The sequence below is a fragment of the Myotis myotis genome, unplaced genomic scaffold (genome assembly GCF_014108235.1).
Source record: "Myotis myotis isolate mMyoMyo1 unplaced genomic scaffold, mMyoMyo1.p scaffold_m19_p_4, whole genome shotgun sequence".
Lineage (NCBI taxonomy): Eukaryota > Metazoa > Chordata > Mammalia > Chiroptera > Vespertilionidae > Myotis > Myotis myotis.
This window is the reverse complement of record NW_023416346.1, coordinates 108707935-108734187: the sequence shown is the minus strand read 5'-3', so window position 1 is coordinate 108734187 and position 26253 is coordinate 108707935. Positions and strand designations below refer to the sequence as shown.

At 39.3% G+C, this 26253-nt stretch overlaps 2 pseudogenes; one reads left to right on the top strand and one right to left on the bottom strand.

Moving 5' to 3' along the window:
• Window positions 1–12845: 12845 nt before the first annotated feature.
• LOC118653671 lies at window positions 12846–13656 on the bottom strand (annotated as a pseudogene).
• Window positions 13657–14399: 743 nt separating this feature from the next.
• On the top strand, window positions 14400–15164 carry LOC118653582 (annotated as a pseudogene).
• The last annotated feature ends 11089 nt before the right edge of the window (window positions 15165–26253 follow it).

Below are 26253 nucleotides of genomic sequence, written 5' to 3'. Positions count from 1 at the left end.
AGTGCTGTTTATAAAGTGTAGGACTTTTGATGTTTGACATTATTCAATTAGAAACACTCAGAGAGATATCACAGTTCTATTGATGATGGGGCAAGAAAAGAATCAGAATAGATATATAGAATTGCAGACCATTGACACAGTATAGGATAACAACTATGCAGAGTGAGAAAGGTGATTAGAATAGAGACTTAAGAAATACCAGCGCTTAAAGGTGAGACAAAGTAATTATAAAGTTAAGATATAAGTCAAAATAAAAACTGCCAAGGATATGGAGGAAAACCAAGGGAGAGTGGTTTTTAATGGGAGTTAAGAGATAAAACATTTTTGAATGAGAGTTGTATATAAAATATATGATTTTGCCACCCAGAATGCATCCTGGTCTCTTCTTATGGAAAAGAGCACATAATTTCTCTTGGGAAACTACTACCTCTTAGGCTTACACCTGATTTTTGCATGACGTTGCTATCTATCAACATATGTCTAGTTTCTGGGTATCTGCCTGATTTATTTGAGAAACCTAATCTTCCAGTCAGAGTTATTGGTTCATAAATGATCATGTGACATAGTCAAAGCCAATGCTAATATGAGTCTTTTTTTCTGAGAATTTTCCAACATAGGGTACTATGTGATTTTTGTAACTATAAGTGGAGACCACACTGTTTCTGGGAACCAACAGATGGAGTAAAAAAGGAGGGAAGCAGAACAGACACACTATGCTCTGCCTTGGTGCTGTTGCTTTTATTATATGGATCAATGAATTCCACTTTTGTTTAAGTCAATCTGAGTAGGGGTTTTTGTGTCACTTCAAAAAGAAGGGTTCTAAAGTATGCAATGGGTTATTCAAGAATGTCAATACAAACAAAAATAAGAAAAGATGATGATACAGACATATTTAGCAACAAAGACACTATTTGTAAACCTGGCCAAATATTTTTAAAATTATACTTGTGAATGAAAGAAAAGTGAATTGCATTAAGCCAACATATACTGTTCTGCCAAGAAAGCTAGGCAATGGGACAACTGGAGACCCAAGTTTTGTAAGGAAGAAGTAATAGGATTAAAAGTTTGCTACTGGCATAAAAATAGACATATAGCTCAATGGAAAAAAACAGAAACCCACACCTCTATGGTAATTTATTATTTGACAAAGGAGAAAAGAACATTAAATGGGGTAAAGACAGTCTATTCAATACATACTGTTGGAAAAATTGGACAGGTGGGTGCAAAAAATGAAACTAAACCACTTCTTTGCCCCATATACAAGAATAAACTCAAAATTTATTAAAGACTTTAATATTAGATTCAAAATAATAAAAATCCTAGAATAAAACATAGGCAGTAAAATTTTGGACTTTTCTTGGAGCAATATTTTTTTCTGATATACTAGAGGCCTGGTGCATAAAAATTCATGCACTGGAGGGGGGTGGGTCGCTCACCCAGGCCTGCCCCCTCTCACAGTCTAGGAGCCATCAGGGGCAGGAGGAAACCCAGCAATCAGGGGAAGGCAACACCCCCATCACACCTCTGCTGCTGCCACTGCCGGCAGCGCAAGCCTTGGCCAGCCCTGGTTACCTGAGCCTCAGGCCAGCTCTGATGGCTAGGAAGCTGCCATCCAAGGCTTGCCTATGCCTCAGTCAGTGGGGGGTGCAGGAGGTCCTGAGGCCCCTGGAAGGGCTGAGGGGACACTGGCGGCAGGCGCGTGGAGCAGCCAGCCCTGCCCCTGCTGTGGGTGCCACCATCTTGAGACAGTGTGATGGTCAATTTGCATATTACCTTTTATTATATAGGCTTGCCTTGGGCAAAGGAAACAAAAGAAAAAAATAAACAAATGGGATTACATCGAACTAAAATGTTTTTGCACAGCAAAAAAATCATCAACAGAATGAAAATATAATCTGCTGAATGGGAGATCGTATTTGCCAATGATACATCTGATAAGAAGTTAATATCCATAATTTATAAAGAACTTACTTATACCACCTAACACCAAAAGAAATAAACAATCCAATTAAAATTGGGCAAATTACCTGAACAGACACTTTTCCAAAGAGATGATACAGATAATGGTCCATAGACATATGAAATAATGGTCTATGTCAATAATCATAAGAGAAATACAAATTAAATCCATAATGAGATATTACCTCACACCTTTCAGAAGTGCTATCATCAATAACACTCCCTGTTTTTTCTAAACCTTGGTTTATAACTTACATTCAGTAAGGAGGACTAGAGCTATTCCCAAGTTTGTGTTCCTCCTGGTGAGTTTCTGGAATAGGTCTGAAAATATATCTGAAGATGCAATACCTCTAGAGGTATATTCTGGGCTCAAATAGTTCCAATCCATCACTTCTCACCATTGATGCTTTTTTTTTCAGGGTGCAGGGGGGAAGTGGGAGAATTTGTCCTCTAGGACATTTTTGCCTTGGTGTGGATGGGAAATGGGATGTCTGGGGACTCAGCTAACATGCTTTCTCCTTTTATTCATTCCCACTATAACCATATTCAAGAGCCAGATTGAATCTATGAGCAGTACTAGGCTAATTCTATTCTTTTTCTCCCAAGTAGACTTTTAACAGAAAAGGGGAAATTTATAGTTAAGTATTCCATTTCTATCCAAGACATTTAGAATACACTCAAATTTTATAAAAGAAGTGAGTTATCTTGAAAGGAATGCTTTACCAGATAAAGTAATTCTGAAATTCACTCTAATGTACTGCTCATAACTTAAGAAAAAAATGTTAAAATAATTATCTTTACATAAATAAATGAATTACCCCAAATTAAGGATACAGCTTATAACTCAATGCTATAACTATCATAATTGGGACAGACATTAAGAGGCATCTGGTTTCCTGGCTCAGTGGTTGAGCATCAACCTATGAACCAGAGGGTCATGGTTTGATTCCCAGTCAGGGCACATGCCCGCACTGTAAACACGATCCCCAGTGTAGGGTGTGCAGGAGGCAGCCAATCAATGTTTATCTCTCATCATTGATGTTTCTATCTCTCCCTTCCACTCTAAAATATATAATTACAGAAGCACCTGGTGGCAGAAACCCCGCCAACCTAAATATATCATTCTCAGTTTTTATGGTATTAGTGGGAAAATGTAGCTCCCGATATATAAATTCTCTAAATCCAATCCAATTCTAACAAATTCTCATGCTCTTTAACAAATTGGCAACCTACTGTATTTCTAAAGTCACTTGATGATTTTTACAATCTTTGGCAGACTCATGACTTCAAAATTCTACAGCCAATTTAGAACTTAAAAACTAACTTGCAGTCTGGTTGCTAATTAAGACAGATAAAAATTTACTTAGAAATTGTTTAGTATAGTATGTACTTTTTTCTTTTCCCAGATATGCCCCTATTATATAATTCATACACACCAGAAGAGCACAAGACTGTTGAAAAATTCAGTCTTTATAGCAAGTTATTAAAAGTAATTATCTCCAAAGCAATAATGTTTTAACTCTGAAGCTAGTAATTCAATTATGTGAATATTTAAACATTTTCACAGCTTAAGCAGTTTGTATTCATCAAAAAATATATTCAAAATCTTAGCGGAACATGTGGACTCATTCTGAGATACTGCTATAACAAAGTGTTGACTTAATTTGCCTAATTAAGTCAATATGATTGATTAAATCTACAGATGTAATTAATAATTTACCATTACAGAAATTCTTTTTTTTTATTGCTTAAAGTATTACAAAGGGTATTACATATGTGTCCATTTTATGCCCCAACCCTAGACAGTCCCCTAGCCTCCCCTATCCCCCAGTGTCTTATGTCCATTGGTTATGCTTATATGCATGCATACAAGTCCTTTAGATGATCTCTTACCCCCCTTCCTCCTGCCCCCAAACCCTCCCCGGCCTTCCTGCTGCAGTTTGACAATCTGTTTGAGGCAGCTCTGCCTCTGTATCTATTATTGTTCAAAAGTTTATAATGGTCTCTATTATCCATGAATGAGTGAGATCATGTGGTATTTTTCCTTCATTGACTGGCTTATTTCACTTAGCATAATGCTCTCCAGTTCCATCCATGATGTTGCAAATGGTAAGAGTTCCTTCCTTTTTAGAGCAGCATAGTATTCCATCATGTAGATGTACCACAGTTTTCTAATCCATTCATCTACTGATGGGCACTTAGGCTGTTTCCAGATCTTAGCTATGGTGAATTGTGCTGCTATGAACATAGGGGTGCATATATCCTTTCTGATTGGTGTTTCTGGTTACTTGGGATATATTCCTAGAAGTGGGATCACAGGGTCAAATGGGAGTTCCATTTTCAGTTTTTTGAGGAAACTCCATACTGTTCTCCACAGTGGCTGCACCAGTCTGCATTCCCACCAGCAGTGCACAAGTGTTCCTTTTTCTCCACATCCTCTCCAGCACTTGTCGTTTGTTGATTTGTTGATGATAGCCAGTCTGACAGGTGTGAGATGGTACCTCATTGTTGTTTTGATTTGCATCTCTCAGATGATTAGTGACTTTGAGCATGTTTTCATATGTCTCTTGGCTTTCAGAAAGTCCTCTTTTGAAAGGTGTCTATTTAGGTCCTTCGCCCATTTTTTGATTGGATTGTTTATCTTCCTTTTGTTAAGTTGTATGAGTTCCCTATAAATTTTGGAGATTAGGCCCTTATCAGATATGACATTGGCAAATATGTTTTCCCACACAGTGGGTTTTCTCGTAGTATTGTTGATGGTTTCTTTTGCTATGTAGAAGCTTTTTATTTTGATGTAGTCCCATTTGTTCATTTTCTCTTTAGTTTCAAGTGCCCTAGGAGCTGTATCAGTGAAGAAATTGCTTCCGCATATGTCTGAGATTTTGTTGCCTTTGTATTCTTCTAGAATTTTTATGGTTTCCTGTCGTACATTTAAGTCCTTTATCCATTTTGAGTTTATTTTTGTGTATGGTGTAAGTTGGTGGTCTAGTTTCATTTTCTTGCATATATCCATCCAATTTTCCCAACACCATTTATTGAAGAGACTATCTTGGCTCCATTGTATGTTCTTGCCTCCTTTGTCAAATATTAATTGAGCATATTGGTTCGGGCCGATTTCTGGGCTCTCTATTCTATTCCATTGATCTATATGCCTATTCTTCTGCCAGTACCAGGCAGTTTTGAGAACAGTGGCTTTGTAATACAACTTGATATCTGGTATTGAGATCCCAACTACTTTGTTCTTTTTCAGGATTGCTGCAGCTATTCGGGGTCTTTTTTTATTCCAGATGAATTTTTGGAGAGTTCGTTCTAGATCTCTGAAGTATGCCGTTGGTATTTTAATGGGAAGTGCATTGAATTTATAGATTGCTTTGGGTAGTATGGACATTTTAATGATGTTGATTCTACCAATCCATGAACACGGTATGTTCTTCCATCTGTTTATGTCTTCCTCTATATCTTTTTTCAACGTCCTGTAGTTTTCTGAGTAGAGTTCTTTTACCTCTTTAGTTAAGTTTATTCCTAGGTAGCTTAATTTTTTTGGTGTGATGGTAAACGGGGTTGTTTTTATAATCTCTCTTTCTGAAAGTTCACTATTGGTGTATAGAAATGCCTCAGATTTCTTGGGGTTAATTTTGTATCCTGCTACATTGCCAAATTCATGTATTAAGTCTAGTAGCTTTTTGATGGAGTCTCTAGGGTTTTGTATGTATAATATCATGTCATCTGCAAATAAGGACAGTTTTACTTCATCTTTTCCAATTTGGATGCCTTTTATTTCTTCTTCTTGCCGAATTGCAATGGCTAACACTTCCAGTACTATGTTGAACAGGAGTGGTGAGAGGGGGCATCCCTGTCTTGTTCCTGTTCTTAGGGGAAATGGTGTTAGTTTTTGTCCATTGAGTATGATGTTGGCTGTGGGCCTGTCATATATGGCTTTTATTATGTTGAGGTATGATCCTTCTACTCCCACCTTGCTGAGAGTTTTTATCAAAAATGGGTGTTGAATTTTGTCAAATGCTTTTTCTGCATCAATTGATATGACCATGTGGTTTTTTTCTTTCAATTTGTTTATGTGATGTATCACGTTTATTGATTTGCGGATATTGTACCATCCTTGCATCCCTGGGATAAATCCTACTTGGTCATGGTGTATGATCTTTCTGATGTACTGCTGGATCCGATTTGCTAAGATTTTGTTGAGGATTTTGGCATCTATGTTCATGAGGGATATTGGCCTGTAATTCTCTTTCATTGTGTTGTCTTTACCTGGTTTTGGTATTAGGGTGATGCTGGCTTCATAGAATGAGCTTGGAAGTGTTCCTTCCTCTTGGATTTTTTGTAGTAGTCTGAGGAGGATAGGTTTTATTTCTTCCTTGAATGTTTGGTAAAACTCCCCTGTGAAGCCGTCTGGTCCTGGGCTTTTCTTTGATGGAAGCTTTTTGATGACTGCTTCAATTTCTTCCATAGTTATTGGCCTGTTGAGATTTTTAGATTCTTCCTGATTGAGTTTTGGAATGTTGTATTTTTCTAGGAATTTGTCCATTTCTTCCAGGTTGTCTAGTTTGTTGGAGTACAGCTGTCCATAGTATTTTTTAACAATCATTTGTATTTCTGTGGGGTCTGTTGTTATTTCACCCCTATCGTTTCTGTTTTTGTGTATTTGGGTCCTCTCTCTTTGCTTCTTGGTGAGTCTGGCTAGAGGTTTGTCAATCTTGTTTATCCTTTCAAAGAACCAGCTTTTGGTTTCATTGATTTTCTGTATTGTTTTTTTGGTCTCTATGTCACTTATTTCTGCTCTAATCTTTATTATCTCCTTCCTTCTGCTCACTCTGGGGTTTTCTTGTTGCTCTCTTTCTAATTCTTTGAGTTGTAGAGTTAGATGATTTACTACCATTTTTTCTTGTTTTTTGAGATAGGCCTGTAGAGCTATAAACTTCCCTCTCAGGACTGCTTTCATTGTGTCCCATAGGTTTTGGATTGTTGTGTTTTCATTGTCATTAGTTTCCAGGATGTTTTGAATTTCTTCTTTGATTTCATTGGTAACCCAATCAATATTTAATAGCATGCTATTAAGCTTCCAGGTGTTTGAGTATTTTGGGTTGTTTTTATTGTAGTTTATTTCTAATATTATACCATCGTGGTCTGCGAAGATGCTTTTTATGATTTCAATCTTCTTGAATTTGGGGATACTTTGCTTGTGACCCAATATATGGTCTATTTTTGAATATGTCTTATGAGCATTTGAGTAGAATGTATGTTCCGTGGCATTGGGTTGAAGTGTTATGAAGATGTCTATTAAGTCCATCTGATCTAGTGAGTCATTTAGAATTGCTGTATCTTTGCTGATTGTTTGTCTAGAGGACTTATCCAGTGCTGTCAGTGGTGTATTAAAGTCCCCTACTATGATTGTATTGTTGTCAATCTCTCCTTTGATATCTTCCAGGAGTTTTTTTTGTATATGGGTGCTCCTGCATTGGGTGCATATATGTTTACCAGGGTTATATCTTCTTGTTGTATTGATCCCTTTAGTATTATGAAGTGGCCTTCCTTATCTCTTGTTATGGCCTTCACTTTGAGGTCTATTTTGTCCGATATAAGTATTGCTACCCCAGCTTTCTTTTCCTTTCCACTTGCCTGAAAGATATTTTTCCATCCCTTCACTTTCAGTCTGTGTGAGTCGCTTCTAATGAGGTGGGTTTCTTGTAGACAGCAGATGTATGGGTCATGTTTTTTTATCCATTCAGCCACTCGATGTCTTTTGCTTGGAGCATTTAGTCCGTTTACGTTTAAAGTTATTATTGAAAGGTACTTGTTTGTAGCCATTTATTTTTGTGTGTGGCTGTTTTCTTTCTGAGATTTTTATTTCTTCTTTTTTTACCATTCCCTTTAGCATTCCTTGCATTGCTGGCTTGGTGGTGATAATCTCCCTTCGCCTTTTTTTGTCTGTGAAGCTTCTTATTTCCCCTTCAAGTTTGAATGATAGTCTTGCTGGATAGAGTATTCTTGGATTCAATCCTTTGTTTGCATCACTTTGTAAATTTCCGTCCATTCTTTTCTGGCCTGATGTGTTTCTGTTGAGAAATCATTTGACAATCTCATGGGAGATCCCTTGTATGTAACTTTCTGTCTCTCTCTTGCAGCCTGTAAGATTCTCTCTTTGTCCTGAATATTTGCCATGGTAATTATGATGTGTCTTGGTGTGGGTCTTTTCGGGTTCACCTTGTTTGGTACTCTCTGGGCTTGTGTGACTTTTTTCTTCCCCACCTCAGGGAAGTTTTCTGATATTATTTCTTCTAATAGGTTTTCTAATCCTTGTTCATCCTTCTGTTGTTCTGGTACCCCTATTATTCATATGTTGTTTCATTTCATGTTGTCCCAAAGCTCCCTTAGGCTCTCCTCCTGTCTTTTAATTTTTTTCTCCATTTGCAGTACATTTTGGGTGTGTTTTGCTTCCTTGTCTTCTAATTCACTAATTCGGTCCTCCGCTTCTCCTAGTCTACTGTTGATACTTTCAATGGAGTTTTTCATTGCAGCTATATCACTCTTCATTTCTTCTTGGGTCTTACTTAAGTTGTTGATTTTTTCATCTGTTTCTTCTAGCTTCTTCCATATGTTATCGATTTTTTCATCTGTTTCTTCTTGCTTCTTCCAGAGGTTGTCGATTTTTTCCTCCATCCGATTTATGCACTCTAGGACCCTTATTCTGAATTCTTTTTCTGTCATGTTGCATGCCTCTGTATTACTTAGCTGCTTTTCTGGAGAGTCCTCCTTCTCTTTCCTTTGGGGGTTTCTTTGTCTACCCATGTTTGATCTCACTGACATATCTAGACGTTGAGTCATTCAGTGGTTGCTCCCTTGGTGGCAGTGACTCCTTGGTCTGTGGTTGCTCTTCGGGCGGTTGCGGTAGCAGCTGCTCTTCAGTTGGAAGCAGCTCCTCTGGTGGGTGCTGTTCACAGCTGTGGTGGCTCTTCTGGCTGGTAGGGCGAGGTTTCACGTACAGCTGCTGTTCCTCAGCAGAGGGTGTTGTGCTCAGGAGGTTGCTGTTGCTTGGATCTGCTGCTTTGATTTAAAGGCACAAAATACAACACAACAAGGCACCAAGTACCAGGCACTATACACAAATATATTCACGATATTAATAACCCCAAATAAAGGTGACCACCTGAATTAAGATAATTAGGGGATAAGGAAGAAGGAAGAGAAAAAGATGAAAGAGAAAAAGGAAAAGAAAAGTAGGGACCAAAAAAAGGAGTGAAAAAATGAAATTGGGAAAAAGGAGCATGGAAAATAAAAGTGAGAAAAGAAAGAGAAAAAAAAAAAGACCGAAAAGAGAGAATGAAGTGGAAGAGGGGAAGAGACTTTTTATATGAGGAGAATACTCCTATAGAACAGCCACTAATCCCAACAAATTCCAGCAACAGCTCCCTGGAGATGAATGCAAACTAGAAACAACCAATAATATAATGATGAAAATAGAATGGAGAACACTAATCCCAAAATAAAATAAAGAGAAAATAAAATGTCACTTTAAAAAATGGTAAAATGGTAGTAGTAATAATACTGGTTAAAAATAAGAAGGTAGTAATTAAAAGGGTAAAATCAGGTGATGGAAAAAGAAGAAGAAAAAAAGAAGAAAAAAAAAGAAAAAAAATTGGTTTCTTAGTTAAAAGGTGAAAAAAGAAAAAAAAAATTGCAGTAGTGAAGGTCCTTCGGTTCTTCTATTCTTCAGTGTGGCTCGCCTTAGACCTGCCAGGTATTCAGGAGAGTGTTGAGTTTCCCTGCAATACACTGTTCCTCTGTGTTGTAAACCACAGTCCTTATTTTAAAGCAGGCCGCATTTGTTTCCCAGACTGCCTTATTTTGTGTTTAGCAAAGAGTCAGTTTGTGGGTCAGCCTCTGGGTGGCAGTGTTCTGGGGTTGGCCTCTGAGGCTATAGGGCCTCTCTGTCCAGTGGAAGTTCACTGCCCAGAGCTGACTGCGCAATAGTTAGTTACCGGAGCTGTGTTGTTGCGGGGATTGAAAATCCCTCTATAGGCCAGACCCTGTTAACTCCCAGGGACTGATCAGGTTATTTTAATCCTTGATCTCGTACAGGGTGGAATCTGGGTGTGGCTGTGCTCCTTGCCTGGGGGCTGGGGGGAGGAGTCTCACTCTCAGGAGAGAATGGCTGTCCCAGTCCTGGGCTCAGGGGTGTCTCAGCACTCAGTTCGCTGCCACCTCTCCCGGCCCCCCTTCTCTCCTCAGTCTCTCCCCAGATTCCACTCCTCCGCACACTCTCCCTCTCTTCAGCACAGGTGAGTGTCTGTATCCGAAATGTCCCATGAACAGGATTCAGTGAAAACAAACAAACAAACAAACGCCAGCCGCGGAAACGGGGAAGGCTTGGTTTCTGTAAGCTTCTTCTCTTACCGGGACTGCATGGTCTGGTCAGCTCTTCAGGCTGCCCCCTTTAGGCTCAGTCCTCTGTGATCACAGAACCCAGCTCTCAATTTCCCCGGCAGCGCCAGGAATCCCGAAGTTCTCCTTTCCCCCGCCAGGGGCTGTGCCTGTCCCAAGGGACATGGCTGTCTGCCACGCGGTCTCACTCGGACTCTCTGGGCTCAGAGGTCTGGCAAACTTTCCTGCCCAAATCCCTGGATTTTTTACCTTTCCAGGGGAGTTCTGCTCTTCCCGGCTGCAAACCGTCTCACCAGCTGAGCAATTTCGCCAATTCGGTGTGGGTGTTATTAGTTTCAGCTGCTCATTCCATTTGCTCCGGGGCACGACCTGGGACGCGTCTGCCTATATCGCCACCATCTTCCGTCCTCCAAGAATCCAGAAATTCTTAGTATTTTTTTTTCAAATAGCATGCTTTCTTTATATGTAAAGGAGAATAAGAAGTCAAAAATCACAAATATACAACCCCCAAAACATATTTTCTTTTATATACATCATTTTAGAGTGAAATATATATTATCCTATATAATAAAGCAGTAATATGTAAATTGACCATCACACCCTCATGCAAGATGGCCACCTCCATGCAAGCACAAGATGGCCGATAGGGGAGGGCAGTTGGAAGCGACCAGGCCAGCAGGAGAGGGCAGTTGGGGCAACTGGGCCAGCAGTGGAAGGCAGTTGTGGGCGACTGGGCTGGCAGGAGAGGGCAGTTGGGGGTGACCAGGCCTGAAGGGGAGGGAGGGCAGTTGGGGGGACCAGGCCTTCAGGGGAGGGAAGATAGGGGTGACCAGGCTGGCAGGGGGGGCATTTAGGGGCAACCAGGCCGGCATGGGGTTAGTTAAGGGCTACCAAGCCAGGGGGGGGGGGGGCAGTGAGGGGCAACTAGGCCAGTAGGCAGAGGTGGTTAGGGGTGACTAGGCCAGCAGTGGGAGCAGTTAGGGGCAACCAGGCCGTGGGCAGGGGCAGGGAGTGGTGATCAAGCTGGCAGGGGGGCCAGTTAGGGGTGATCAGGTAGGCAGGCAGGTAAGCAGTTAGGAGCCAGTGGTCCAGGATTGTGAGAGGGATGTCCGACTGCTGGTTTAGGCCTGATCCCCCTAGGGGTCCAGGAATGGAGAGGGTGCAGGCTGGGCTGAGAGGACCTCCCCAACCCCATGCATGAATTTTGTGTACCGGGCCTCCAGTTAATTGATAAAAAAATATAATTTAAGCAATTATTTATTTTATTTTTGAGAGCTTTATTGAGATATAATTGATATACACAAAAAAACCTGTACATAACTAATGCATACAATTTGATGAGCTTGAAGATATGTACATACATGAAACCATCACAACAATCAAGTTAACAAACATATCCATCACCTTTACTTTTTAAAATTATGTCTGCTTTATTTGTAACTAGTGGCAGAATTATTGGTTCCCTAATCTATAGATATTCCCAATACCCTTTTTTCCTTTTCCACCTCTACTAGAAACCTGGAAAGGCTTACAATTCCATTTCTTGAACTTTTTTGGAACTATAGGTGATCATCTTATATACTTGTGGCCAACAGATGAACACAAATCTGCTGTGGATTTCTGGAGAAAGTGTTGCTTGTATGAGAAAGAATCAGATGTTAAAGGCTCTGCCTCCTTCTCCCCTTTTCCAGTTTTGAAAATAGACACATATCCTTGAACTGCAGTGGTCATCTTGCTACCATGAGGGAAAGGCCAAAAGAATCAGAGATCTTGGTGTCATGAAGTTATTGAACCAATGCCAATAGACAGATCCTCCACACTTCTTGTTATGTGAGAAAAATAAACCCCTATTTGAAAAACCATTGCTACTAGGATCTTCTGCTACTTAAAGTAGAAAACATTTCTACCTGAAATATCAATTATATATGAATAGAAGATTTGACAGAAAAATTAAATCAGTCAACCTATTAGGGTACTTAAAATAATTTATTAACAAAAGTTTTGTGCAATAAAGCATTTAAATAAAAGTATTGAACTTAAATGGAAAATGCTTAATTTTGTTGCTAAGAACACAATCTAGTTTTTTTTTTTTTAATTTAAGAACCTCTCTCTATTGTCTTTTGTTTTGTTCGAGAATCAAACAAGATTTTAGTAACCAGAATACACTTTCAATAAAGTTGTATGTATATTTTTGTAAATAAACAATGAAGCCCCACTAAGGATATTTGTAAAATTTCATCATACCATTTTGCACATGGTAATAGAAAACTGTTAATTAGAAATTAGTGAGATTACCCAAAGATACTTCATATGTTCAAATCCATACACTCTACATTCTGCATATCAACTTCAGTTGCAAAATTAAGTTGAAGACCCCTTACATAATTTTGAAAATATGATACAATCTGCAGTTTAATTGGCATTGTGCTTCATCAGACAGGCTGCCTTTATCACAAGTATATTCTATTCCTGAGAGATCAGCTATATCAAGATGGCTCATCAGCTAAATTACATTGGTCAAAATGCCTGCCAACCAAGCATATTAATAAATTCAAAGCAGGAATCCTCTCATCATCTTTGCTGCTCACTAAGAGCCTCACTTCAGAGTATATTCTTGCAAGCTGCCAAATCAGTGAATGAGCCTCAGGTAATAAAGGCTTTTCAAGACAAGTCAATAAAGCATAAACATCTTCCCAATTCTGGAGTAATCTCTCTTCCTCCAAACCAGTTACTCAGATATTCCAATACATTGGTTACTGTTGACTGATTGATTCTGCTAATAATACGAAGCAAGGGAGGAAAACCAATTTGTACATGATCTATTCTAGGACTTTCATTTTAGCTGGTCCAACAGCCCCTCCAGAATATAACCTTTCACCCAGATAAAATTTTTTCCAGCTTTATTCATGTTCACATTTTGGCATGGTCACATTACTATCCAACTGTTGTCATTTCCAGGGACTTCTATGTTTGTTCACACTCTGTTTAACAGTTGAAAATTGTGCCACTTGTTGCTGTGGCCACTGAAGTATGGCCTAATAGCCTTCAGGAGCAGGTTGCCATCCTGAAAGAGAAATATTCACCCTTTGATTTCTTCTCAACTTTCTTTGGTCAATTTCAGCTACCACAACATCTGGACATTGAGTGGCTTTGATGTGGATCTGCCTCAAGTATTCCTGACCCATCCTTGGGAATATAGAGGGATCAAAACCTTCTGTCAAGTCACAGGGCTCCACTGGCAACAGCCAAAGCATCAACTGCAGATTCTGCTGGTACTCATGCCATGGTTTACAATGTAGCCAGTCCCTCATCTAGGTAACCTATCCATCACCTTTAAAAGTTTCATCCTGTTTAAAATATTACATATGTCTCCTTTTCCCCCCATTGACCTCTCTCCAGCCATTCCCCCCCCCCATCACCCTTCCTAATGTCTGTATCCATTAGTTATGCTTATATGCATGCATTCCAAGTCCTTTGGTTGATCTCTTACCACCCTCCCCACCTTCCCTCTGAAGTTTGACAGTCTGTCCAATGCTTCTCTGTCTCTGGACCTATTTTTGTTTATCAGTTTATGGTGTTCATTAGATTACACAAAGGAGTGAGATCATGTGATATTTATCTTTCTCTGACCGGCTTATTTCGCTTAGCATAATATTCTCCAGGCCCCTCCACACTGTATCAAAGGGTAGGAGATCCTTCTTTAATACTGCTGCATAGTATTTCATGGTGTAAATGTACCACAGCTTTTTTATCCATTTGTCTACTGATGGGCATTTAGGCTATTTCTAAATCTTAGCTATTACTTTAAACAATAAAGATTTTTTAAAAGATAATAGATCTGAAAAAGAAAAAAAAAAAGAATAGAACTGGGGTTTCTCTGAAGACCTGGATGGGAGGCCAAGTCCTTCCTGTGGCAAACTGTGGTGCCATGGAAACCACTGGGCTGGTGGTAGGGGACTGTGACGCTCTGGGGCAGGGAGTGGTTTATCTGAAGGCCTGGCTGGGAGGCCACGCCCTTCACATGGCTAACGGCCATTGCCATGGAAACCAGTGGCGTAGGCAGGGAGGGAATTGTGATGCTTGGGGACCAGATGGGTGATAACCAGTAACTTGTCCACCCGCCAGAGGCTTCCCAGCACTGCAGTGGGAGTGGTGCCCCGAAACCGGCCCAGAGACACTTAGCCTGCTGCCTCGATGTCAACACCACCACCATCACCACCACAACCACCACCACCACCACCACTATGACGTCTCTTGCTGGCCAAGGCCCTCCCACAGCCCTTGAGGTCCCGTGGGCTCTCCCAGCTGACCAGCACCCTCTACGTAGGTAATGCCGTGGCCACTAACAACAGGCACCTATTGTCTTCCAATCACATCACAGCAGACATCAGTATGTCAGCGGAAATTTTTCAACGTTTATTGAGGACATTCTATACCTGAAGGTACCTGTGACTGACTCCCCCAGCATGCGCATGGGCGATTTCTTCGATATTATCGCCGATTATATCCACAGCGTAGAGCTGCGCCAAGGCCGCACACTGGTGCACTGCCACCCTGGCGTCAGCCGCTCCGCCTCGGTGTGCATGGCCTTCTTGATGAAATATCATTCCCTGTCACTCCTAGAAGCTCACACTTGGACCAAAGCCTGCCATCCCATCATACGCCCGAACATGGGCTTTTGGGAGCAGCTAATTCATTATGAATTCAAACTCTTTGCCAAAAACACCGTCCGGATGATTGACTCCCCCATGGGCAAGATCGCAGATGTGTACCAGAAAGAGTTGCAGCTGACGTCATCCTTGTGAGCCATCCTGCCCAGCCTCTGACACCTGTTGTGGATCCCACACCATCACGGAACCATGACTGCTGAACTTTGGTCCTTACTGACAACCCAATGACTTTTAGAAGGGCAAGCAAAAAGGCGGGCTGCTGAAGTCTTTGGCTTTGTGACCCTTACCTTTAAAGAATAAAATCCAGTCAATGAAAAAAAAAAGTTTCATCCTGCCTATTTGTTTTGCTTTGTTTTTCTTTTTATGGTAAGACTACTTAACATGAAATCTATTTTCAATAACTTTTTAGTATATAGTACTGTTAGCTATCGGCACCATGCTGTACAGATCTCTAAAACATAAACCTGAAACTTTATACCCATTGAACAGCAACATTCTTCCTTTCCCTACCCCACCGCCTGGAAATCGCATTTTACTCTGCCTTTCTATGATGCTCACTATTTTAGATTCTTTATAGAAATACAATCATTCAGTATTTATCTTCTATGACTTGTTTATTTCACTTAGCATGATGTCTGCCAGATTCATCCATTTGTCACAAATGACAGGATTTTCTTATGTTTTAATGGTTGAAAAATATATTATCTACCACATTTTTATTTTATATTTTCAAACCACATTTTCTTTAACTATTAATCTCATGAAAACATTTAGGATGTTTTCATGTCTGGGCTATTATAAACAATGCTTAAATGAACATGGGAGTACAGATATTGCTTTGAGGTCCTGATTTAAATTCTTTAGGATAGATACCCCAAAGTGGTATTGGTGCATCATGTCGTAGCTTTATTTTTTTCATTATTTTGAGACACTTCCATGTTGTTTACTATAATAGCTGTACTATTTTACATTCCCACCAACAGTGCACAAAAGATGCAATTTCTCCACATCCATATCAGCACTTCTTATCGTAAAAAAAAATAATAGCCATTCTAACAGCTGTGAAGTGATACCTCATTGTGATTGGGGTCCACGTTTCCCTGATGATTGATTAGTGATGTTACGCATCTTTTCATATACCTGTTGGTCATTTGTACACCATCTATAGTACTGGGATTCAATGCTAGCTCCATCAAAAACCCAGTGGCATTTTTATAAAACTAGAAAAAAATCCTAAAATTTATATGAAACCACTATTGAGAAAGAAGAATAAATTCATGTCATTTCCCGATTTTTTCATTTTGAATTACTTTTATTTTATTATTATTTTTATTTAATTTATTGGGATAACATTGGTTTGCAAAACCGGTTGTACACAGGTTTCAAGTGTACAACTCAATAAAATATCATCTGCACACAGCATTGTATGTCCATTGCCCCAAGCAAAGTCATATATTACAAAGCTATAGTAATCAAAACAGTATGGTACTGGAATTAGGACAGACACATAGACCAATAAAACAGTTTACAGAGCCAAGAAATAAACCCATGCATATATGGTCAAATGACCTTCAACAAAAGTGCCAAGAGTAAACAATGGGGAAGAAATAGTTTCTTCAACTAATGGGCCTGGGGAAACTGGATATTCACATACAAAAGAATGAAATTGGATCCATACCTTACACCATACACAAAAATCAATTCAAAATGGATGGAAGAGTTAATTGTAAGACCTGAAACTGTAAAACTCTTGGAAGAAAAAATAGGGAAAAGCTTCTTAACATTTGTCTTAGCAATGATTTTTAGATATAACAATAAAAGGATAGGTAACAAAAGCAAAAAAAGACAACTGGGACTACATGAAACTAAAAAAGCTTCTGCACAGCAATGGAAATAATGCACAGAATTAAAAAGCAACCTACAGAATAGGAGAAATTCTTTTCAAACCATCTATCTGACAAAAAGCAAAAGAAAACCAAACACCCCCCCCCCAATAACCAAATTAAATGACAGATAAAGGACTTCAATAGATATTTATTTAAAACTTTTGTTTTTAAAAATCGGGACTGTTGTATTGGTTATAAAAAACTGCATTCACTCCTGCCAAAGAGATGCATCATTTTGACGCTCCTTGGAGAGAAAAAAATATCCCTGATAACTAGAAAAAAAATATTATGTGTAAAACATTTTTTAAAATTTATCAAGCTATATTTACTCTTTACACAATATTCACTGTAGCATCAGAACACATATATGAATATTGTCTCAACATTTCTCTTAAAATTTTAAGTTTTGTTAAAGCAAGTCATACATTTAATACATGATTATATTTAGATCTTATAGTTGTTATAGTATTAACTACTGTTATAACAATGGGGGTTGTCATATTAGTGAAATTCCCTTGAAAATGATTCATTTTTTTATTCATAAACTTACAAACCAAAGACTTGACACAAAATGCAGGTTTGTTTCACACCTGAGGCCTCTTAAACCTGTTTTTGATGCAGCATCACTCACAGAATTGATGGATTCATCATTTAGGAAACATAAACCTGGTTTCTTAAATTATCTATTAACACCCTCACTTATAGTGTTTGGTACAAGTGTAACAAAAAGCATTAGTGTCCTAAGTTATGACAAACTCGCCTGTGGGTTTGGTATAGTTTGGTATAGCTCTTCCTAATTCTCTCCACCATCCACCTCCACCACAAACTGTCATCCAGGTAGGATAGATAATTCTACTGAGCCTCTCCAATTTAGTCCTGCTAAAATAATCCATGGAGAACATTATTTTAAAAGACCTAATCATAAAGTTAAAAAAACCCAGAATGCTACTTTTGTACATTTTTTAGTCATTTAAACCAATTTAGGCCATGTAATTATTACCATAGGCTCAGATGCTAGACACACTGTAATATTTTTGTGAGGTATCCTATTAAAGGAATAAAAAAAACTTGTTGAAGTATCAACTAGAAATATTTCATAGGAAATTATATAATTACCATAGTTTTATCTGTGCAATATATCCAACACCAAGATGAATGGGTACAGCATTTTATAATAATTAACTGTGTAGACTCTGAACACAGACCATCTGGGTTGATAGTCATGATTCACCACGTTTAAACAGTATGCCCTAGGGAAAATCAACTGCCACTATTTGACTCTGTTTCTTTGAGGAAAGAACACAGACTATCTTGAGTATTAAAAAATTAAAACATACAAAATATTTAAAATCATGCCAGACTGGTAGTAAATAATCTGGTTAATTATGATTAATTCATTAATGAGTCAAGTTATGATATTTTGTAACTTAAAACATAATCATGAACATGTATATTGTATTAATGTATAATACATGAATGAAGTATTATATATAATGTGTTAATGGGTCCTTTAGAAGGCCCATGGTTAAATTTAAAAATCTGCATATAAATAATTCATATTTGCAAAAAGAAATCCTAATGTATTATATGATATATATCTAATTGGTTAGTCATCTTAAAAATCCAATCCAACCCTAATTGGTTTGGCTCAGTGGATAGAGTGTCAGCCTGCGGACTGAAGGGTCCCAGGTTTGATTCCGGTCAAGGGCATGTACCTTGGTTGCGGGCACATCCCCAGTAGGGAGTTGCAGGAGGCAGCTTATTGATGTTTCTCTCTCATCGATGTTTCTAACTCTCTATCCCTCTCCCTTCCTCTCTGTAAAAAAAAAAATCAATAAAATACATTGGAAAAAAGAATCCAATCCATCACCACCAATGAGGAACACATTTATAAATTTATAAATCCATAGTAAGAGAGATATAACTCTTCAAATTTCTATTTTTCTTCATTTATAGCTGACTAAACTATTAAAAGGATTAGCAGACAATTAATCAAAAAGCATTTAAACTGAAAGCCTCAGTCAAAACATGAAAACAGAGACACCAATCCAATGTCTTAACACATCTTCTCCTGCATCTACTGAATACCGTTTCTAATTAAGAAGCCAGAAGCATTTCAAGAATCTGATTGCCCTTGCATATGAGAAACATTTATCTCTGGGTAAATTGTAGACTATTACTATTGTGACTTCATGGGATAAAATGAAAAGCAAACACAATTCGTCAAAATACTCAAATGGGGCTAGTGTTCATCACAAATTCCATTTTCCAATTAAAATAACTTGAGGAATAAAATAAAAACTTAAAGCTAAATCTTTTGTATAAGATGTCAATGAATTTTCTACCTCATCTGACTTATGAAAATGTATTTCATATTCCATAAATTTTAACATAACAAGTACTAAGTCTTCAATCTTAGCAAGGTTAAACAGTGTAAGGGCAGATAAATTAGCATAATTCCCCAAAAGGTGAGAGATAAGAGTCATATAAACAATATGACATTAATCAAATAAAATTTAAAAATACAAACCAGGTTTTAATGTTCATATTTAAGGAAGCCAATATGAATTCCATTAAAATAGGAACAGCCAGAAAAATTGTAACTGTGTGGTAGTAGAAGTTAACTAGACTTATTGTGTTTATTATATACAAGTATCAAATTATTATATTGTATACCTAAAACTAATATATGTCAATTATATATTAATTATAAAATCAATAAATGAGAGAATACAATAAACAAAAATTCAGTAAGATATGTGATTGAGAATATATAGACAAAATATGATATACACAGATAGAAATGGATTCAAATCAAGCTATGTAAACTTGGGGAACTTATGCAAACTTGCTGAGTTCCAGTTTGAACACTTGTTAAGGGGGAAATAATAAAGCAACCATAATATTGGCATAAAATTGCATGATATATAGATGAAACAACTAGCACAATGTACAAATGGATAGTTATTGAATGAAAATATAGTCTCAACTTAGCAAATAGAAAGTAAATATAATTCAGTCCCAAAAACCTGTAAAAACGTAGAACAGAGGTAAGAGTGGATAGAACACAAGTAATAAGGTTTGGTTTTGGCCTCAGTAATCAGTCTAATATTTCTAATTGTGTTGCCATGGTTGTTGGAGGCAGAATGTCTACTTCAAGGTCATTTATGAATTCCCTCCTCTGGCAAGTAATCAATGATAATACAGTCAAGTAGGTTAATATCATCTCTATTAAACATAACTATATCACTAATATGAACGAGCATGACATTCTATGTATACATAATATCTGTATATATACTTTCAATTATAAGTAAGCATTCCAGATGAAACACTATAAATATTTCCTTGTCAGCTGAAGTATAAATGTAGAAGAATAGTACAAATACTGTAATTGTAAAATATAATGCCACAATAATTAATGATAGTTATGAAGTTGCTGATGTACAAAATGAATTCTTAGTAATGTTGAAATAGTTAAACAAATAGGGAAGTAGATTGTGAGGCAATATACATATTAAGAGATTGTATGCCCTGGCTGGTTTGGCTCAGTGGATGGAGCGTTGGCCTGCAGACTGAAGGGGCCCAGGTTCAATTCCAGTCAAGGGCACATGCCCAGATTGCAGGCTCGACCCCCCAGTGGGGGTGTGTGCAGGAGGCAGCCGATCAATTATTCTCTCTCATCATTGATTCTATCTTTCCCTCTCCCTTCCTCTCTGAAAGAAATAAAAATATATTTTTTTAAAAAATGAGATTGTATTACCTAGATAACTTTTGGTAGCTGGAAAATATTTATAAATCTATATATATATATAAATGCCTAAGCGATCATTACAATCAGTCAACTGAACAACTGCTCAACTAGTTGCTATGACACACACTGACCACCAGGGGGCAGATGCTCAACACAGGAGCTGCCCCCTGGTGGTCAGTGCGCTCCCAAAGCCAACCTCTTGCAGTCCCTCCCCCTCGGCCAGCTGGCCCTTATGGGCCCCGATCAGGAATGGGAGAGATGGCCCTAATCACTGGCCAGGTCGAGGGACCCCACCCGTGCATGAATTTGTGCACTGGGCCTATAGTTTTTAATATAAGGAAGAGGGGATTAGATTATAACTCTAATTTTTAATTTTTTTTGTACACTTGTTTTGTGTTCTAATATTTGTAATATCAGAATATAAGTTTTAAAAATTGAATTTAATCTTTAGTTATTTTACTGTTTTTAAGCCATGGTTTGTAATAAAAATTCCTACTTAAGAATTATTTATATCTTTTTGAAGATAATTAAAATCAGACTGTCAACTTCACCACCTCAAATCAGAGGAGAAATATCTCCAAAAACATGTGCAATGTCATTAACAATTGCCCTTGAGTAGGCAACCAAATGATATATCTCTCTCACATTGATGTTTCTCTTTTTCCCTTCCTCTCTCTCTAGAAAAGCAATGGAAATAATATCCTTAGGTGAGGATTAACAAAAAAATTTGCCTTTGATCCAGACATAATAAATAATACAAAGAATATGAAGAGGTATATGTTGTAGAGAAATTGAGTTGCCCCTAAATACCTTCCTCCTCCATTTCCAGGTTTGAAAGTAAACAGTTTGGGGAATAATGCTAATTTATGTGCCCATTGTACTATTTAACCTTGTTAATATGAGTTACAGTGACTGTAGGAGCAAAGTAGGAGCTGACAATCCTGAATACTATAATACCAAACTCAAAATTCCCTTCTAAAATGTTGAATGAAATTAACTTTAGACAAATACATAAAAAGCACACTCTGAGCTATAGATGTGTGGATTTAACTTTGACTTTTATTTCAATGACATATTGATTTCAAGACTCAACATTCAATAAAATGTGTATAAGTTACATCTCTAAGAGGGACTTCAATATTCATTTATGTATTAATGGAAACCTCATTCTGCTAAGATGAGAGCATGTGATGAATTCTTTTCTATTTTACTACAATTCCAACTCAGAAGCTAAGGGAATCAATAGGGAAAATGTCTACTTTCAATTTTGTGTTTGAAAACAACAAAGCTGATGGACAGCATGAAAGCTAAGCTATGGAAAGCTTGTAAATTTTCATGTGTTACGAAGAAAAAATGAAATGTTATAAGCAGATACATACTATAAATACGAGGAAAGCACATTGAAGATAAAATCAAGTAAAAAATGAAAGCATGGATAGGCAGTGTAGTATCATGATAGCAGCTCTTAAACACACACACCTCTTCAAAAGTTCATTTTTAGCATTTAAGTAATTATTTAGGCATATTTAGGTAAGACCCCTAGAGGAAAAAAAAATAAACATCTGTAGAAAACATAAAGATATGCTTACATTTTAAAGCTAAACTTTAAGAGACACCAAAATGGAAGTGGGGAGAAATTACCTAAAATAAATGCAAATAAGATTACAGTAGACCCAGGCAGGAGCTTTTGCTTGTTGAATTGGGTGAAAAAAGCATGAGTCTGGTCCCTCCAGCACAGGCATGGGTGTGAGGCTCCCTAATGCCGCCCAGTGACTGGTACCAGGGCCTGGATAAGGGACCACAATACCTTTGTCACCCACAGCTCCCACCCTGTCCACAGAGTCCAATGGCAGTGGCTGCACTGAGGCACTCGGCTGAGGTTTGCTCGATCTTTGAGGACATAGCTATTTGATGAGGCTAAGAGATACCTGTATTTGGGTGTGATGCTAAAAAACTTTACAAATATCCTTGCTGGGCTCTGATACCATCTACTGTGGTGAATGTGATGTCTCAGGTTGACTCTTCAGGTATTGTTGGTACATGGTTTAAACATACACTTTGCAGAAATGAGGACAGCTGGACATGTACCCTGGGACTTCCTATTCAGATGTGATGCAAGAGACCTATAGGATCCTGGTCTCCTTGGTCAAGTGCTTACCTATCAACCATGCAAGAGACCTGCTGCCCACATGATTCTGTCCTCTCTATCCAGACTGGCTGGATGCAAACATGTCTTCCCTGCAGCTCTGACCATCTTCTGGGCTCACATCATCCTTTCCATTCTCCTTGTATCTGCACCAGGAATCTTTGAACACAAACCCTTACTTCAGTGCTCCTCACACTCAGGCCACAACTGAGATCCTTATTCTAGGTTCCCCGAGACAGAGCCCTTTGGCCAAACTGGGTTGGGTCAATGTCTCCACAGCTCAGTTAGCAGAATCCTGGGTAATGGGATTTTCCAAGAGAAGAGGGTGGGTCAGGAATATCCCTGAAGAGACATTTGTCATCAGTGCTCTCCAGGTATCTTCCTAAACAAGACAATTCATTTAAAAGTCATCAGGTGGACCCTAACCAGTTTGGCTTAGTGGATAGAGCATCGGCCTGTGGACTGAAGGGTCCCAGGTTCGATTCCAGTCAAGGGCATGTACCTTGGTTGTGGACACATACCCAGTAGGGGGTGTGAAGGAGGCAGCTGATCAATGTTTCTCTCTCATCAATATTTCTAACTCTCTATCCCTCTCCCTTCCTCTCTGTAAAAAATAAAATTATATATATATATAATAAATATATACATATTTATATATGTATAATAAATAAATATATACATATATACATATAATAAATATATAATAAATATATACATATTTATATATGTATATATTTATTATATATATGTATAACAAAATTATATATCTATATATATTATTAGATATATATCCTATCTAATAATAGACAAACATGGTAATTAACCATACCTCCAACACGCTTCCCATTGGCTAATCAGGGCAATATGCAAATTAACTGCCAACCAAGATGGCGGCTGGCAGCCAGGCAGCTGAAACGAACAGGAGGCTTGCTTGCTCCAGTGAAGGAGGAAGTCAAGGTTCCCAGCCTGCCGTTGCCGGCCTCTGAGCTGCACTCTAAGCAACTATGTTGCAATTATAGAAGCTAAACAAACCCCATGCTTTCAGCCAGCCAGCTGAGCTGGAGTTGCAACAGTGTTTCAATTATAGAAGCCAAACAAACCCAGATCCCTGCTTTCAGCAGCCGAGGTCTCAGAGCTGGAGCCGAGCTGCAAAGCTAAAGCCAGCTCTCAGTTCCAGTGACAGCCATAGAAGGTAAATAAATCCCAGAATAAAAAAGAAAAAAAGAAAAAAAGGAGAGGTTGGGAGCTTCAGTCACCCGCCAGCATGAAAATGGCCCTCAGCCCCTCACCCACACTGGCCAGGCACCCCAGTGGGGACCCCCACCCTGAAGGGTGTGTGACCAGCTGCAAACAGCCATCATCCCCTCATCCAGGCTGGCCAGGCACCAAAGCGGGACCCCCACCCTGATCCAGGACACCCTTCATGCAAAACCAGCCGGCCCCCACCCATGCACCAGGCCTCTATCCTATATAGTAAAAGGGTAATATGCCTCCCAGCACCGGGATCAGTGGAGCCGCGAGGCCTCCCGAACACGGGATCAGTGGAGCCGCGAGGCCTCCTGGCCCCTGGAGCAGCGTGACAGGGGACAGCGCCCAAAACCCCTGATCGCCCTGCAGCTCTGTGTGTGACAGGGGCTGGGGCCACAACCTCCCTATCTACACTGCTCTGTTCGTGACAGGGGAAGGCACCCCAACCCCCCGATCGGCCCTGTTCTGTGTGTGACAGGGTGCGGCGCCCCACCCCCCCATTGGTCCTACCCTGTGTGTGACGGGGTGGAGCCGCAACCTCCCCATCGGCCCTGCCCTGAGTGTGACAGGGGGGAGTGTCCCAACCCCCTGATGGGCCCTGCTCTGTGTGTGACAGGGGGCGGTGCCCCAACCCCCCCTGAAGGGCCCTGCTCTGTGCATGACAGGGGGTGGTGCTGCAACCTCCCCATTGACCCTGCCTGAGTGTGACAGGGGGCGGCGCCCCAACCCCCCAATCGGCCCTACCGTGAGCATGACTGGGGGTGGCATCGCAACCTCCCATTCCGCCCTGCTCTGTGCATGACAGGGGGCGGTGCCCCAACTCCCCAACTGGCCCTGCTCTGACCCCAACCAGGGGCTGTACCTAGGGATTGGGCCTGCCCTCTGCCACCCGGGAGCGGGCCTAAGCCAGCAGGTCGTTATCTCCCGAGGGGTCCCAGACTGTGAGAGGGCACAAGTGGGGCTGAGGGACACCCCCTCCCACCAGTGCACAAATTTGTGTGCATTGGGCTTCTAGTATATATATAAAGGCATCAGGTGGCATGCATGGACCCCCTCCAAAAACTCACCCCTTCCCTATTTTTGTTCCTGCCTCACTGCTGTCAGGAGAATGTCTTTGGCTAGTGCTGAATGTCTAAAGCCCTTCTAAGTGTTACAGATTTTCCATTTCAACAGAGGGGGCAGCCCCTGAGCAGGCCTTGTGAGCTCTCTAGGACTTTAGAGCATTATTTTTATGCCATTATATTTTCATGGTAACTTATTATTTGTGTCAAGTAAAACTGGTTTTTCCCAGCTAGAGAACTGATAGAAATACACTTTTGAGGATACAATTGATATAACAAATATTAAATGTAGGCCATTTTAAAGAGAATAATAACCATGGTCAGAGCTAAGCACAGATCATCGGGTCAGTTGCAGGCACAGTTTAAACTGCACTCATTGGATTCTAATCATCTCCATCCTTTAGCTTTGAGAATCTTTACATGTCTGTTTATCTTGCTATTTGTATTTTATAATATTTTATTGCCACGTTTTTGGAAGTGTGTCTTCTTTCACTAAATCCATCAGGAAGTCTTAACGCCCACCTTCATCAAAAACATGTTAGTAAAATACTCCTCCAGATTCCATATTTAGCTCATGTTACGAAAAGGTCAATTATGCATATCCAACAATTGCTATAAGGACACTAAGGTTCACTAAAAAAGAATGAATAAAACACACTGTTTTCATGCTGTTCACTTCATGGGGAGCAAGGCTCTTAGAGTGAACATCAGGAGGCCCAGTTTGTACTATGCCTTTTAGTTCCGTAGAATATATCCCATGTGCCTCACTTTCTATATTTGTGTTCCAACTGTAGAAAATAATTGTTTTTCTCTAAGACATTTCTTACTGAATATTCTGGGATAGGGTCTGTTTTCTCTAAGAACATGACATAGACCTAGGGATAGTGGTTACGTGTGAAATTTACATTTGGTACCAACATGGTTACAATGTTTGCATCCATGAAGGTGTGGAAAGTGGCTATCTGCAACTGAGATAAATGTTTTGGATTCAATGATCAAATGTCCTCACTGGGAAATAATGATCATGTCACCTGTAAATGCAGTGACAAGTGTTTGCATGGGGGCTGGAGATTATTTCTGGAAAATGTTACGGAATGAGCAAACTACAGAAAGGTATTAATGTTTATTA